Source organism: Salvelinus alpinus, chromosome 2 (assembly GCF_045679555.1).
Source record: "Salvelinus alpinus chromosome 2, SLU_Salpinus.1, whole genome shotgun sequence".
Lineage (NCBI taxonomy): Eukaryota > Metazoa > Chordata > Actinopteri > Salmoniformes > Salmonidae > Salvelinus > Salvelinus alpinus.
Window position 1 is genome coordinate 69,709,862 of NC_092087.1, and position 16,185 is coordinate 69,726,046.

The window sequence follows — 16,185 nt, forward strand, 5'->3', positions numbered from 1 at the left end:
CACACACACACACACACACACACACACAGTAGAGTAAAAAGTCCTTGTTGTGCCATGGTCACATCGCATATCAATCAAAATGGTCTGCAAGGTAAGAATCTGTGATAATGCGAAGTTATTGGAAAAATACATTCTTATTGGTTCATCCAAGGCTGTTTCTCTATTTTGACTACTTTGCAGACCTTAGAGCACAAGTCTTGGGTTTGGACATGGGAGCCTTCACATACTTTAAAGTGGCCCTCTTACTCTAAAAGGTCCCATTAGGACAAAACATGAGGTTTCAAAACATGCCATGGTATAACATCCATCCATAGGATAAGGTGTCCATATTAGGAGAAACTGAGGCTGTCCTAACATGGACACCGTACATAACAATCATTTACACTGAGCATACCAAATATTAAGAACCCCTTTCTAATACTGAGTTGCACCTCCCCGCCTAGAGGCGTCACTACAGACCCTGGTTCGATTCCAGGCTGTATCACAAGTCCCATAGGGCGGCGCACAATTGGTCCAGCGTCTTCCGGGTTAGAGTTTGGCTGGGGTAGGCCATCAATAAGAATTTGTTCTTAACTGACTTGCCTGGTTAAATCAAATCAAAATGTTGGCTGGATGTCCTTTGGGTGGTGGACCATTCTTGATACACACGGGAAACTGTTGAGCATGAAAAACCCAGCAGCATTGCAGTTCTTGACCTAAACCGGTGTGCCTGGCACCTACAGTACTACCATACCCCGATCAAAAATACTAACATGTTGTGTCTTTCCCAGTCACCCCCTGAATGGCACACATACACAATCCATGTCTCAATTATATCAAGGCTTAAAAATCCTTCTTTAACCTGTCTCCTCCTCTTCATCTACACTGACTGAAGTGGATTTAACAAGTGACATCAATAAGGGATCATAGCTTTCATCTGGATTTACCTGGTCAGTCTATGTCATGGAAAGAGCAGGTGTCCTTAATGTTTTGTATACTCAGTGTATATGGCTGTACAATGTAACTATGCAGATTCAAGACACAGAATACATTCGCGTAACTGCTGCTGTAAACCACATTTCCTTATGAAATACACATGTTGACTGTATTTAAAGGGAAACCATTTGTTTAGACAGCAGCTCTGATTTTTTTCACCACTGTCTAAATATTCCCCTAAGTGTTTTCTGATGGTGATGGTGTAGTACAGATTATAGAGAGATATAGAGTAGCCAGGTTAGCTTACATTTTTTACATTTGAGTCATTTAGCAGACGCTCCGTTCCAGAGCGACTTACAGTAGTGAGTGCATACTTTTTCATACATTTGCATACTTTTTCATACATTTGCATACTTTTTCAAACATTTGCATACTTGTTTCATACTCAGGGCAATGATAGAGCTACAGTACTTAGTGCAGTTTCATGTACACATTATTTACTGTGGTGATCTCCAGGGTGTATCCCAAGTGGCACCCTATTCCCTATATAGAGCCCTATGGGCCCTGGTCAAAAGTAGTGCACTATATAGGGAATAGGGTTCCATTTGAGACACGGCCGAGGCCTGGTTCAGTAGAACTCGTTCGTCATCTGATGGATTGTGTTGGGTTGGCTTCTTTATTCTTCCCTCTGACTGATTTGTTTAATGTTCCAAATGGGAGTCAATGGAGTCGTTCACATCAGCAGCAGTCTGTGGCTCAGAGGAGTCGTTCACATCAGCAGCAGTCTGTGGCTCAGAGGAGTCAATGGAGTCGTTCACATCAGCAGCAGTCTGTGGCTCAGAGGAGTCGTTCACATCAGCAGCAGTCTGTGGCTCAGAGGAGTCGTTCACATCAGCAGCAGTCTGTGGCTCAGAGGAGTCAATGGAGTCGTTCACATCAGCAGCAGTCTGTGGCTCAGAGGAGTCAACGGAGTCGTTCACATCAGCAGGAGTCTCAGTGGCTCGGTGGAGTAGGAGTTGGAGGAGACTGAGGTGGTTGGTTGAACTTTCTCACAGTGAATCTGTTCAACTCTGGATACAGACAGTATGTTTTATTTTGTATTTATTTCACCTTTATTTAACCAGGTAGGCTAGTTGAGAACAAGTTCTCATTTGCAACTGCGACCTGGCCAAGATAAAGCACAGCAGTTCGACACATACAACAACACAGAGTTACACATGGAATAAAAAAACATACAATCAATAATATAGTAGAAAAATCTATATACAGCATGTGCAAATGAGGTAGGATAAGAGAGGTAAGGCAATAAATAGACTATGGTGGCAAATTAATTACAACATAGCAATTAAACACTGGAATGGTAGGATATGCAGAAGATGAATGTGCAAGTTGAGATACTGGGGTGGAAAGGAGCAAGATAAATAAATACAGTATGGGGATGAGGTAGATTGGATTGGCTATTTACAGATGAGCTATGTACAGGTGCAGTGATCTGTGAGCTGCTCTGACAGCTGGTGCTTAAAGCTAGTGAGGGAGGTAAGAGTCTCCAGCTTCAGAGATTTTTGCAGTTCGTTCCAGTCATTGGCAGCAGAGAACTGGAAGGACAGGCGAACAAAGGAAGAATTGGCTTTGGGGGTGACCAGTGAGATATACCTGCTGGAGCGCGTGTTACGGGTAGGTGCTGCTATGGTGACCAGTGAGCTGAGATAATGCGGGGCTTTACCTAGCAGAGACTTGTAGATGACCTAAAGCCAGTGGGTTTGGCGACGAGTATGAAACGAGGGCCAGCCAACGAGAGCATACAGGTCGCAGTGGTGGGTAGTATATGGGACTGTGGTCACAAAACGGATGGCACTGTGATAAACTGCATCCAATTTGTTGAGTAGAGTGTTGGAGGCTATTTTGTAAATGACATCGCCGAAGTCGAGGATCGGTAGGATGGTCAGTTTTACAAGGGTATGTTTGGCAGCATGAGTGAAGGATGCTTTGTTGCGAAATAGGAAGCCGATTCTAGATTTAATTTTGGATTGGAGATGTTTAATGTGTTTAACAGTCTAACCAGACACCTAGGTATTTGTAGTTGCCTACATTCTAAGTCAGAACTGTCCAGAGTAGTGATGCTGGAGGGGCGGGCAGGTGCGGGCAGCGATCGGTTGAAGAACATGCATTTAGTTTTACTTGCATTTAAGAGCAGTTGGAGGCCACGGAAGAAGAGTTGTATGGCATTGAAGCTCGTCTGGGGGTTTGTTAACACAGTGTCCAAAGAGGGGCCAGATGTATACAGAATGGTGTCGTCTGCGTAGAGGTGGATCAAAGAATCACCAGCAGCGAGAGCGACATCATTGATGTATACAGAGAAGAGAGTCGCCCCCGAGAATTGAACCCTGTGGCACCCTCATAGAGACTGCCAGAGGTCCGGACAACAGGCCCTCCGATTTGACATACTGAACTCCATCTGAGAAGTAGTTGGTGAACCAGGCGAGGCATTCATTTGAGAAACCAAGGCTGTTGAGTCTGCCAATAAGAATGTTGTGATTGACCGAGTCGAAAGCCTTGGCCAGGTCGATGAATACGGCTGCACAGTAATGTCTCTTATCGATGGCGGTTATGATATCGTTTAGGACCTTGAGCGTGGCTGAGGTGCACCCATGACCAGCTCTGAAACCAGATTGCATAGCGGAGAAGGTACGGTGAGATTCGAAATGGTCGGTAATCTGTTTGTTAACTGGGCTTTCAAAGACCTTAGAATGACAGGGTAGAATAGATATAGGTCTGTAGCAGTTTGTGTCTAGAGTGTCTCCCCCTTTGAAGAGGGGGATGACCACAGCAGCTTTCCAATCTATGGGAATCTCAGACGATACGAATGAGAGGTTGAATAGGGTAGTAATAGGAGTTGCAATAATTTCGGCAGATAATTTTAGAAAGAAAGGGACCAGATTGTCTAGCCCGGTTGATTTGTAGGGGTCCAGATTTTGCAGCTCTTTCAGAACATCAGCTGTCTGGATTTGGGTGAAGGAGAAGTGGGGGAGGTTTGGACGAGTTCCTGTGGGGAGCGCAGTGCTGTTGACCGGGGTAGGGGTAGCCAGGTGGAAAGCATAGCCAGCCGTAGAAAAGTGCTTATTGAAATTCTCAATTATTGTGGATTTATCGGTCGTGACAGTGTTTCCTAGCCTCAGTGCAGTGGGCAGTTGGGAGGAGGTGCTCTTATTCTCCATGGACTTTACAGTGTCCCAGAACGTTCTTGAGTTTGTACTACAGGATGCAAATTTCTGTTTGAAAAAGCTAGCCTTAGCTTTCCTAACTGCCTGTGTATATTGGTTCCTAACTTCCCTGAAAAGTTGCATATCACGGGGGCTATTCGATGCTAATGCAGAACGCCACAGGGTGTTTTTGTGCTGGTCAAGGGCAGACAGGTCTGGAGTGAACCAAGGACTGTATCTATTCCTAGTTAAATTTTTTGAATGGAGCATGCTTATTTAAGATGGTGAGGAAGGCACTTTTAAAGAATTACCAGGCATCCTCTACTGACGGGATGAGGTCAATGTCATTCCAGGATACCCCGGCCAGGTTGATTTAGAAAGGCCTGTTTGCTGAAGTGTTTTAGGGAGCGTTTGACAGTGATGAGGGGTGGTCGTTTGACTGCGGACCCATTACTGATGCAGGCAATGAGGCAATGATCGCCTAGATCTTGGTTGAAAACAGCAGAGGTGTATTTGGAGGGCGAGTTAGTTGGGATGATATCTATGAGGGTGCCCGTGTTTACAGACTTGGGGTTGTACCTGGTAGGTTCATTGATAATTTTTGTGAGATTGAGGGCATCAAGCTTAGATTGTAGGATGGCCGAGGTGTTAAGCATGTACCAGTTTAGGTCACCTAGCAGCACGAGCTCAGAAGATAGATGGGGGGCAATCAATTCACATATTTATTTATTTGATTTTATTTCACCTTTATTTAACCAGGTAAGCTAGTTGAGAACACGTTCTCATTTACAACTGCGACCTGGCCAAGATAAAGCAAAGCAGTGCGACAGAAACAACAACACAGAGTTACACATGGAATAAACAAGCGTACAGTCAATAACACAATAGGGAAAAAAGAAAGTCTATACACAGTGTGTGCAAATAGTATGAGGAGGTAAGGCAATAAATAGGCCATAGTAGCAAAGTCATTACAATTTATCAGATTAACACTGGAGTGATAGATGAGCAGATGATGATGAGCAGATGATGGTGTGTAAGTAGTGATACTGGTGTGCAAAAGAGCAGCAAAGTAAATAAAAACAATATGGGGATGAGGTAGGTAGATTGGGTGGGCTATTTACAGATGGACTATGTACAGCTGCAGCGATAGGTTAGCTGCTCAGATAGCTGATGTTTAAAGTTAGTGAGGGAAATGTAAGTCTCCAGCTTCAGCGATTTCTGCAATTTGTTCCAGTCACTGGCAGCAGAGAACTGGAAGGAAAGGCGGCCAAAGGAGGTTTTGGCTTTGGAGATGACCAGTGACATATACCTGCTGGAGCGCGCACTACGGGTGGGTGTTGTTATCGTGACCAGTGAGCTGAGATAAGGCGGAGCTTTACCTAGCATAGACTTATAGATGACCTGGAGCCAAATGTGTCTGGCGACGAATATGTAGCGAGGGCCAGCCGACTAGAGCATGCAAGTCGCAGTGGTGGGTGGTATAAGGCGCATTGGCAACAAAACGGATGGCACTGTGATAGACTACATTCAATTTGCTGAGTAGAGTATTGGAAGCTATTTTGTAGATGACATCGCCGAAGTCGAGGATCGGTAGGATAGTCAGTTTTACTAGGGTAAGTTTAGCGGCGTGAGTGAATGAGGCTTTGTTGCGAAATAGAAAGCCGATTCTAGATTTAATTTTGGATTGGAGATGTTTGATATGAGTCTGGAAGGAGAGTTTACAGTCTAACCAGACACATAGGTATTTGTAGTTGTCCACATATTCTAAGTCAGAACCGTCCAGAGTAGTGATGCTAGTCGGGCGAGCGGGTGTGGGCAGCGAACGTTTTGAAAAGCATGCATTTGGTTTTGCTAGCGTTTAAGAGCAGTTGGAGGCCACGGAAGGAGTGTTGTATGGCATTGAAGCTCATTTGGAAATTAGTTATCACAGTAACCAAAGAAGGGCCAGATGTATACAGAAGGGTGTCGTCTGCGTAGAGGTGGATCAGGGAATCACCAGCAGCAAGAGCGACATCGTTGATGTATACAGAGAAGAGTCGGCCCAAGAATTGAACCCTGTTGTACCCCCATAGAGACTGTAAGAGGTCCGGACAACAGGCCCTCCGATTTGACACACTATCTGAGAAGTAGTTGGTGAACCAGGCGAGTCAGTCAATTGAGAAACCAAGGCTATTGAGTCTGACGATAAGAATACAGTGATTGACAGAGTCGAAGCCTTGGCCAGGTCGATGAAGACGGCTGCACAGTACTGTATTTTATCGATGGTGGTTATGATATCGTTTAGTACCTTGAGCGTGGCTGAGGTGCACCCATGACCAGCTCGGAAACCGGATTGCACAGCGGAGAAGGTACGGTGGGATTCGAAATGGTCAGTGATCTGTTTATTAACTTGGCTTTCAAAGACTTTAGAAAGGCAGGGCAGGATGAATGTAGGTCTATAACAGTTTGGGTCTAGGGTGTCACCCGCTTTGAAGAGGGGGATGACCGCGGCAGCTTTCCAATCTTCAGGGATCTCGGACGATACGAAAGAGAGGTTGAACAGACTGGTAATAGGGGTTGCAACAATGGCGGCGGATAATTTTAGAAAGAGTGGGTCCAGATTGGTGTCCAGGGCACAGCTGGGGACAGAGGGTGGTCTATAGCAAGAGGCAACGGTGAGAGACTTGTTTCTGGAAAGGTGAATTTTTAGAAGTACAAGCTCGAATTGTTTTGCTACAGACCTGGATAGTAAGACAGAACTCTGCAGGCTATCTCTGCAGTAGATTGCAACACCGCCCCCTTTGACAGTTCTATCTTGGCAGAATATGTTATATTTAGGGATGGATATTTCAGGGTTTTTGATGGTTTTCCTAAGCCAGGATTCAGACACGGCTAAGACCTCCGGGTTGGCAGAATGTGCTAAAGCAGTGAATAAAGCAAACTTAGGGAGTAGGCTTCTAATGTTAACATGCATGAAACCAAGGCTTTTCCGGTTACAGAAGTCAACAAATGAGAGCACCTGGGGAGTAGGAGTGGAGGTAGGCACTGCAGGTCCTGGATTAACCTCTACATCACCAGAGGAACAGAGGAGAAGTAGGATAAGGGTACGGCTAAAGGCTATAAGAACTGGCCGTCTTGCACGTTCCGAACAGAGAGTAAAGGGAGCAGGTTCCTGGGCACGATAGCATAAATTCAATGCATAATGAAGACAAAGGTATGGTAGGAAGAGAGTACATTGGAGGTAAACCTAAGCATTGAGTAATGATGAGAGAGATATAGTCTCTAGAGACGTTTAAACCAGGTGATGTCATTGCATATGTGGGAGGTGGTACAACATGGTTGGTTAAGGCATATTGAGCAGGGCTAAAGGCTCTACAGTGAAATAAGACAGTAATCACTAACCAGGACAGTAATGGACAAGGCATATTGATATTAGGGAGAGGCATGCGTAGCCAAGTGATAGTATGGTGAGTGGTTGGGCTGACTGGGGACACAGTGATTCAGACAGTTAGCAGGCCGGGGCATGCCAGGGCTAGCGAGCTATCATAAGGGCCTTAGAGGGACGTCGCGATGGGGGAAAGTCTGTTTTTGCCTCCTCGTGCGGTGATGTCAATAGACCAGTCGTGGAATTAGTAGGGTTCCAAGTAGCAGAGGGATCAGCTAACAGTCCAATATGCTCTAGACAGCTAGCAGGCCGCGGTTAGCAGAATGGGCCTTCAGGGGATGTCGCGCCTGAGGGGCCTGTTATGTCGGTATTCCAGTCGTGAAGGATCGGCGGGGGTTCCGTGCCCCGTACTAGCAGTAGAAGGGGTCCGGATATTGTAGACAAGGAGTGGGCTTCAGGAGTAGCCCAGGAGCTCTAGCCGGGAGATGGGTCTAGCATGGGCTAGCTCCAGGCTAGTTGGTGCTTGCTCCGGGATGGAAACCTTGGCCAGGAGTAGTCAACCTGGGTTGCGGTTAGCTAGCTGCCATGATCAAGAGGAAAAGGTTCAGAGTTTGCTGGTAGAAATCCGGGGATATGGAGAGAAAAATAAGTCCGGTATGCTCTGGTTTGAAACGCGTTGTACCAACTGGCGAGAGCTTTCCGAGTTAAAGGTTAGCTGATGACCGCTAGCAGTGGTTAGCTGACTGATAGCTGATAGCTGGTAGCTAGTTAGCTAGCTAGCTCCAGTTGAGGTATTCCAGTTCGGAGGTAAATAGAAATACTTTAGAAAAAATAACAGATCCACGCCACATTGGGTGAGGCAGGTTGCAGGAGAGTATTTTGAAGTTGAAGAAAAATATGAAAAAGAATGCGAAGAAAAAGATATAAAAATATATATACATGGGACGAGACAAGACAAAGACGTCTGACTGCTACGCCATCTTGGAAATCTTTACAGTAGACTGAGACACACGGAGATACATACCGACTCTTACATGCCCCAGACGCATGCACGAGCCTGGTTACCCGTGTAAACACACACACGTCCGTATACACACACACCTGTATACACACACACACATGCTTACACACACACTTACACACACACACACCCGTTTACACACACGTACACAAACACGCACACACTCTTTCTCTTCACCTCACAGCATTGGGCACTAGGAACATCTGAACCCCGAAACACCACAGCACAGACACATGTGACCTTACAGTTTTTTTCAATCACTTTGGCACTAATTTCAGAATCTTGTGGTCATTTTTCAAAACTCTAGACACAAAACTCAAAACGGTCATCACTTGTAACGCAGGCTGTCCAATGTTCAAAACGTTGCATTGTGCATTCATATCTTTAAAGAAACCTTGCACTTGCAGAATCATTGATTCAAATAACTCATTTATCATGAAATACCACAGGAACATTAATTTAGATCACCCACACAAGATACAGATAGTTTCACTGTGTAGTTGTTCGTACAATCATTAATTATTGTAGTACAAAATATGTGAAACATTTTTCATTATGGTACTACACGTAAATACATCACTGTGAAAGGACTAGTAGCGAGAATACTACAGACACAGTGGAACCATTGAACAAAACCTGAAATGTATTGATGAAATACAATCAAATCACAACATAGGTTTCTTTGAATCAAAGCAGAAATAATTAGCTACAAATAAGAAGACTACAGTAAAACGTCAACTGTTCCTCATCTGGCTTACTGTGAGGGCGTCTATCATATACCTTCCACCTCCATGTGGAGAAAAATTCCTCAATTGGGTTTAGGAAAGGAGAGTATGGGGGTAAGTACAGGGTGGTAAATTGTGGATGGGCCTGAAACCATGCTTGCACCATTTGAGCATGGTGGAACCTGACATTATCCCACACAATGACATAGGTCACGCCATCTGCTCTACAGACCTAATTTAGCTCATCAAGGAAGGTTACAAGGAGAGCTTGATAGTTAGATCATTGTAATGAAATGAATAGACAGTCATCTCAGATGTAATGTGTGAATTGCATTTTGAAATGGTAATACTTTGATGTTAAGTTGTGTCATTTTGAACAGGTGATTTTAGTTCAATGAACAAATGATCTTAGCTTTGTGTGTATTGTATCCAAGCAATTGGAAAAAGTGTTAAGAGTTTTGAAAAATGTGCATTTTGATCATCATTGGTTGTGAGTTTTGTGCCTTGAGTTTTGAAAAATGACATCAAGGTTCTGAAATTGGTGCCAAAGGGATTGTAAAAAAAGTGTATGATCCTTGCCTCCAGCTCCCCACACTATTACATTACATGAAATGATTAATTCATTCAAACTCAGTCAGCTGTCACTCTAAAATACTTAACTACACAGCATGAGTAGGCCTACTTATGTTCTTTGTAGGTAATTGCATTTCTGAGTACTGATGTGTGTTTTATATCCATATTGAAATGCATCCTGCTGTGAATCCTTTTTCCCTCGTCTAGATGAGCAGTTCTGCCCAGGCGACGTATGCATTATAAATCCTTTGCATTATTCAAAATATAAATATTTGTCATATCTATAAGTATTTGTCAGGCTTAGGCTTTGAACAAATACATTTTCCCATATCCATTTTCAAAGGTTATTTCAGCTGGAATATTCATGATGACTCCAAACAGAAGGAAGCCTGGTAACGCTCCAAAGATCTGCTACAAGTTGAACAGATTTATAACGTTAGTGTACAGTACAGTCAATGTCTTACTGATTGGTGCTGCCGATAACTAGGCCTAAGTCAGTGGAGGCTGGTGGCTTGAACAACTGAGGAGGATGGGAGACCCACGGTATTGGCGCGGACCACACGGAGACCACAAAGTGTGTTTCAAAAATCGTCAAAGACAAATTATTTTAACCTAAAGCATTTAATAAAGACATTTATAGTACAATATTATGGGGAATGGGAATGAGAGAGCTACTTACACAGCGTTGGAAAGGAATCACAGCAGTGATTGAATGAGGGTATGAGGCATGAGTTGAGGTGTTCAGAGGCTTGACCAGTGCAGGACAGGATTTTACTGGGAAGACAAAACAATAACACAAGACACTACACGTTTAGACAAAAGAGCTAAGAATGAGTTAGTCCAAGCAAGGAATACAATCTTTGATGTGTAATAATGTGATTGTATATGTGATTGACTCTACATACAGTAATGAGAGAAAATTGATAGGGGTACTCACAGTGCTTGTAAGGGAAGCATTCAATGTGCCAGTGGATGAACAGGCACATGAGACGTTGTGGCTTCAGTTCATGTCAGGAGAAAGTTGACAGTGGTAGTGGAGTGGAGTAGTCATCACCTGTTAGTCAGGGAACAGGAGGGGACATAGCTGTAAATACAAATAGCAGATACATTCCAACCATTGTATGTCCTCTCTGATGTTGCACTTATCCTGGGATAGTGTATGACCTAGAGGCTCACTCCCCTCAGTGAGCTTGTCCAGGAGTGGGGTCAAGAGGGGGTTTACTTGAGATGGGAGTATCTAGAGTTGACAATTGATTTATGCCATTGGATGAGATGGTGTTTTTGTGCTATGAAGTACCAGGAACGGGATTAGAACCTCGTCTTAGGGACCAAACTGAACGATAATTTATAGCGAATGTTATCTGGCTACGGGATTCTCCTTTCTCAATTATAAAGTCCCTTTGTGAACTGTTCCTAAGATCGGTGGTTTATCATGTAGGTTGAGAGGGGTGTATCTTGGCTATAAAATATCTTTGTACTTTGCTGTTGTCACTTTTCAATGGTTCATTAGAAATGGCGCATCATTGAAAGTCAAGTGCTATCTTTTTATTAAAGATGTAGTTTAAGTATAACTCTGATTGGTGTGCCAAGTTTGTTTCTCCTCATTTGGTCATGCAGAAAATAAGCCACCACAAGGCCTTATAAAAAAAAAAAGACTCACATCTGCCATCACTATTATGTCGAGTGATTCATTCCAGGTAATCATTTTGGATTAAAACGTATAGGCAGCCTAGCCAGCCCAATTTTGAATATAATCTCAATTTGATCACGTCCATTTTCTCCTGACACACAAATGGACTATAAATACATAAAGTTACCAATTAGTTTACCCTGACCAGATGGACAGGGAGCATAGGCTGCATGCAGCTGCTCTTAATAGTAGCCTACAGTTGATCAGACTGAAAAATCGTCTCGTTTTCATCCCATACAGCATGTCAGATTTCTAATGTTTAGGTGTAGCCTAGGCTGCAGCAACATTTATGTCATGAGTTTTTGCTGGTGACTGTCCGGAGTAATTTTATGTTATCATCTCTGCTAAATAAATACTGGAGGAAAGTGAAAAGCCTACCTGAGCATATGCAAAAAAAAATGTGCCGCGTCAACCTCTCCCTTTTAATCTAACATTTAATGGATGATTCAATGGAAGCTATCAAATCATTCGGGATTGTTTTTGACATCCCAGAAAAGATGTTCAGCATGTAAAGAATCTTAACGTGCAATTACAGGCGGCTTGATGATAGGATCCCTGTTAACCAGCTAGACATTTGATGCCAGTTGGTATTGAACGCTCTCACCTTTTCATCCTTCTTCATGAAACTGATCTCAGGCAGAGGACGACCCTCGCTTTTAATTCACACCTTTTCATCCTTCTTCATGAGACTGATCTCAGGCAGAGGTCGACCCTCGCTTTTAATTCTCACCTTTTCCGTGTACCCCAAAGAATGAAAGGGGTTCTTCAACAAAAAGTCCACAACATGTTCGGCAGCGTTGGCCAATCTACCACTCTGGCGGAGAAAAATGCAGTCTCGCGCTGGTAGCTAGCTAGCTACTGAAGTTAGCAAGGCACATTTAAATAAATTGCACTAACTGGACACAAAATAAAGGTTCTAAACCCAAGAAAACAATGTATAATATACAGTTGAAGTCGGAAGTTTACATACACTTAGGATGGAGTCATTAAAACTAGTTTTTCAACCACTCCGCAAATTTCCTGTTAACAAACTATAGTTTTGGCAAGTTGGTTAGGACATCTACTTTGTGCATGACACAAGTAATTTTTCCAACAATTGTTTACAGACAGATTATTTCACTTATAATTCACTGTATCACAATTCCAGTGGGTCAGAAGTTTACATACACTAAGTTGACTGTGCCTTTAAACAGCTTGGAAAATTCCAGAAAATTATGTCATGGCTTTAGAAGCTTCTGATAGGCTAATTGACATCATTTGAGTCAATTGGAGGTGTACCTGTGGATGTATTTCAAGGCCTACCTTCAAACACAGTGCCTCTTTGCTTGAAATCATGGGAAAATCAAAAGAAATCAGCCAAGACCTCAGGAAAAAAAATTGTAGACCTCCACAAGTCTGGCTCATCCTTGGGAGCAATTTCCAAATGCCTGAAGGCTACCCGAAACGTTTGACCCAAGTTAAACAATTTAAAGCCAATGCTACCAAATACTAATTGAGTGTATGTAAACTTCTGACCCACTGGGAATGTGATGAAAGAAATACAAGCTGAAATAAATCATTCTCTCTACTATTATTCTGACATTTCACATTCTTAAAATAAAGTGGTGATCCTAACTGACCTAAAACAGGGAATTTTTACTAGGATTAAATGTCAGGAATTGTGAAAAACTGAGTTTAAATATATTTGGCTCAGGTGTATGTAAACGTCCGACTTCAACTGTACCTCCTCCATCTCCTGTAATTTGAAAAAACGAATTTGAATTGAATAATGTCCGAAAAATGCTCAACTATCACTCTTCACTCTTAATCTCTATCCAACAATGTCACCAAGCTTCTCAACACATAGAACCCCCAAAATGCGTTGTGGCACAATCCCAATACAACACGCTAGGTTCATTCTGTGATCCTACATCTATGATTGGATAGACATGTCAGTTCATACTGCAAAATCTTTGATTGGTTGGAGGATGTCCTCTGGAAGTGGTCATAATTACCATGTATATCTATGGAAGGGGGTGAGGCCTACCAGCCTCCTAGGAGGATGGAAGGAGGATGGAAGGAAGATGGAGGATGGAAGCTAGCTGTCCTCCGGCTACACCATGGTGTTAGCCCAGACAGTGCTGTTGAAGACCTTCATTGCAAAACACTGTATTTTAACTTTTTTTATGTTTCACTATTTTTATTTTTATGAAATTTCACTGAGGAGGATGGGCCTCTCCTTCCTCTTCTGAGGAGCCTCCACTGGCCTAAGTCACACACATTGACAGGGAGAATGTTGACTATTGACTAGTCTATGTTGACTACTGTATGTTGACTATTGACTATCAACTGACTATTGACTAGTTGACAACATACTAGTGAGTGGTTGACTGGTTTGTTTGTGCAGTGTAAGGTAAACTAACCAACGTTGTTAGCTATCTATTGATTTACAAAGATCATACACTAACCACAGTAATTTCATACAGTAAACAGTCTTTTCATACAGTAAACACAGTCATTTCATACAGTAAACAGTCTTTTCATACAGTCTTTTCATACAGTAAACACAGTCATTTCATACAGTAAACAGTCTTTTCATACAGTCTTTTCATACAGTAAACACAGTCATTTCATACAGTAAACAGTCTTTTCATACAGTCTTTTCATACATTAAACACAGTCATTTCATACAGTAAACACAGTCATTTCATTCATTTCATACAGTAAACACAGTCATTTCATACAGTAAACACAGTCATTTCATACAGTAAACACAGTCATTTCATACAGTAAACAGTCATTTCATACAGTAAACACAGTCATTTCATACAGTCTTTTCATACAGTAAACAGTCATTTCATACAGTAAACAGTCATTTCATACAGTAAACACAGTCATTTCATACAGTAAACAGTAATTTCATACAGTAAACACAGTCATTTCATACAGTAAACAGTCTTTTCATCAGCAAACACATAGTCTTTTCATACAGTAAACACAGTCATTTCATACAGTAAACAGTCTTTTCATACAGTAAACACAGTCTTTTCATACTGTCTTTTCATACAGTAAACACAGTCATTTCATACAGTGAACAGTCTTTTCACACAGTAAACACATAGTAGTTTCATACAGTAAACAGTCATTTCATACAGTCTTTTCATACAGTAAACACTGTCTTTTCATACAGTAAACACTGTCATTTCATACAGTAAACACATAGTCGTTACATACAGTAAACACTGTCATTTCATACAGTAAACATAGTCTTTTCATACAGTTGTTTCATACGGTTAGCACAGTCTTTTCATACAGTTGTTTCATACAGTAAACACAGTCTTTTCAGACAGTAAACACAGTCTTTTCAGACAGTTGTTTCATACAGTAAACATAGTATTTTCATACAGTAAACACAGTCTTTTCATAGTCTATTCATACAGTAAACACTGTTTCTTAAATGGATTCTATACTTGCATCCTGAAGAACCTCTCCTGTTAATAGTGATTGAATAAACAACGTTATGTAAATGCATTCCAGTATAAATAAGGAAATGCCCAACATTTAATCAAAGTAGAAACATGGACAAGTTATTCCAGACTTGGCCTCCAGAGTGGCACAGCAGTCTAAGGCAATGCATCACAGTGCTTGAGGCGTCGCTACAGACTTGGCTTCGATCACAGGCTGTGTCGCAGCCGACCGTGACCCATGAGGCGGTGCACAATTGGCCCAGCGTCGTCTGGGTTAGGGGAGGGTTTGGCCGGCCGGGATGTCCTTGTCCCATCGCGCTCTAGCGACTCCTGTGGCGGGCCGGGTGCAGTGCACGCTGACACGGTCGCCAGTTGTACGCTGTTTCCTCCGACACATTGGTGCAGCTAGCTTCCGGGTTAAGCGAGCAGTGTGTCAAGAAGCAGTGCAGCTTGGCAGGGTCGTGTTTCTGGGGACGCATGGCTCTCGATCTTTGCCTCTCCCTAGTCCGTATGGGAGTTGCAGCGATGGGACAAGACTGTAACTACCAATTGGATAAAAGTTTAAAACATTTAAAATATTCCCGACTTTCATGAGTTGGCCAGAGGCGGAGGAGGAAGACACAGACATATAGAGGACAGGCTAAACAGGTCTAATCTCTGTATCTCCTCTCTCCTGTCTAGTCGCTGTTATTAATCATTAATCACTCGGCAGGGAAAGAAATTAGTCAATAGTTGATATTCTAGATAGGTCCACTGAGTGTGTGTGTGTGTGCGCTTACTGTGCACAAGAGAGGGTACGAATGCATATACGTGTAAGTATGTGCATGCATTTGCATGTGTGCAAGTGTGATGGAATAAAATACAAAATAAACTCCTTTATCCGTGATGAAATCTTCTGGTGATGAAATCTCCTGACTCACTTATGCTGTCATCGCGGGGTAAACTATTTGATCAAAGGGACCGATAGAGTAAATGCACAACCCATCACTACATCCGTAGAACGAATACAACACGTATCATCAGCCAGTCCCATCTCAGGTAATGTGATTAAGCAAGTGCCGCCTGCTACTGCGATTCCTCTGCCCCGGACGGGAGCTCATTGGAGCCGACATGGCTGTGAGATTAGACTGGGTGAGAGCCAGCCCTGAGTGCTCCAAAGGGACCTCATACAGATTACCCTCAGTGTGTTAGAGAGACGAGGAGAGGGGAGTAGATATCTACTGTGTCTTACTCCAGCTAAACACACTATCT

The 16,185-nt window shown here is 42.8% G+C and overlaps 1 protein-coding gene across 1 annotated transcript in view; it reads left to right on the forward strand.

Moving 5' to 3' along the window:
• Nucleotides 1–16,185, forward strand: part of LOC139567567 (alpha-1,6-mannosylglycoprotein 6-beta-N-acetylglucosaminyltransferase B-like) — a 160,159-nt gene that overhangs the window by 18,510 nt on the left and 125,464 nt on the right. The gene's annotated exons all lie outside the window — the stretch shown is intronic.